This window comes from Pteropus vampyrus, unplaced genomic scaffold, assembly GCF_000151845.1.
Source record: "Pteropus vampyrus isolate Shadow unplaced genomic scaffold, Pvam_2.0 Scaffold485, whole genome shotgun sequence".
NCBI lineage: Eukaryota > Metazoa > Chordata > Mammalia > Chiroptera > Pteropodidae > Pteropus > Pteropus vampyrus.
The window spans coordinates 376,227-378,108 of record NW_011889266.1 but is presented as its reverse complement, the minus strand read 5'-3'; positions in this window follow the sequence as shown (position 1 = coordinate 378,108).

Sequence of the window (1,882 nt, the reverse complement as noted above, 5' to 3'; positions counted from 1 at the left end):
GCTGGCGAATGAGTGCGGTTCCAACCTGATGGTCGCCCTGACATTTTGCTTTGCGAGGACGAGGAAGAGCAAAATGAAACGATGTGCGTCGGCTGGAGCGCCCCCTGTTGCCAGCGACGGGATTAACTCTGGCGAATAGTTTTCAAAAAGGAGATTTTTCTCGTTTGTTTTTTTCTCTCTGTTTCTTGGGTTTTGTGTGTGTGTGTGTGTGTGCGTGCGCGCTTCACAATCACGGCTCCAGGCGCCGCACACTCGTCCACTGAATCTGTGTGGTTGACATTTCTTGCATTTATTTCTTAAGCCTAGACAATCGACAAAATGACAAAACAAGCCCTGATGTGTCGTCTTTGCTGATTTTTGTGGCGAAAATATTCCCACCACGGTCGACTTCAAGTCACCAACATGACCGCTGAGCACAGAGCCGGGAGGAGATGTCTAGTGAGACGTCACTGGGCATCGTTTCCACCAAAAACAACCTCAAAAGCATAAATAATAGTAAAATGAAATAAAATAACTAGGAAGGGTAAATTTTGAGCATTACCTCTGTCTTTGATAGAGTATATTTAGTTGTCAGTTTATATAACTTAATTTTAATAATGTTTGTGTTTAACAACTGGGCTCTCAAATTCCCAGAGAATCTGGGAGTCGGTCCCCCTGAAGCAGAGTGAACAGGCTCCAGCAGATGCTGTAGCGTCTGGAAAACATGCGGTGCCTTTTTCTTCATTCGCCCACATTTCTCTCAATTCACTCCTAAATGCTCGGGGCGGGGGCCGGGGGAGGGGGCGGCCGTGTGTGGGGGGCTCGGGGGTCAGATTCCCCGAGGTGCAGAGGGGACAAGAAGTGGCTGAAAGTGAGCAAAGGCTCAGCAGAGGGTGTCTAGTGGGCATGGAGGGTCCTGGAGGGGACGATAGTGGCCGCAGAGGCCAAGCGACCCTGGGGACATCACCAGGCCACGAGGAAGTGGAAAAAAGCATCGCTGAAGGCTTGTAGCAGACCCTCCCGTGACAGCGGGGCAGGCAGTGACCAGGTGAATAAAAGACATCCTTTGGGGAAGGTCAGAAGAGAAGAGGCCACTGTGCCCAGGAGCTTGACCTCTCCTCTGCCAGGCGACAGCTCTGAGACTGAGCCTTTACTGGACATTATTTAAAGGAACTGTTTAAATGACGAAGCAGTTTCTTTCCTCCTCGTTAACCAGCAAGTAGGGGCTCGTGAGGAACACCAGATTCTTAGACACCCATTCAAGAAACTAGATGTCCTCTCCTCTCTCAGCTACCGTGGGATTTGTCAGCCCGGTTTATTCATGCACGCCCGCAGACAGATGCAATGACGTCCTCAAAGGTGGGGCTGTGTGGGGCCTGTCCAGGGAACTAATAACGGAGGAAAGTAAACCGAACGAAAATTAAGGAAATGCGAACACGCGTGATGGATACGTTTGCAGAACACAAATCTCAGCGTAACTGGAGCTCAACCACACGTTAGCTTGGGCCACCTCCCGGTCCTCTAAGGCCCACCCCCTCTTCCTTGCCTGGCCAGGGGAATTCCCTCCAGAACTTCCTTTGGCAGTCCTCGAGAAGTTCCCTGGCCTCCCAGCTTCCTCTGAGGAAGGAGTGAGAGCTAAGTTTACTCATTCTCAAGGGTGGCGAGGCCAACACTGTGGTCAGGCCGGGGACCAGGTCACGAATGGGAGTACAGCAGACAGGAAAGAGATGCTTCCAGCCCTGCGTCCTCGTCAACCCCAGGGGGCAAAAGTCGTGATTACAAACTTGGTTTAGACATGGGCTATTTGCGGATGATGAAACAGCCTGTGAAGTTGAGGGTCAGGGCGAGGCAAAGTAAACTGTGGCCAGTGCTCAAGGCCAGAGGAGCCCAGGGTGAGGGGGCA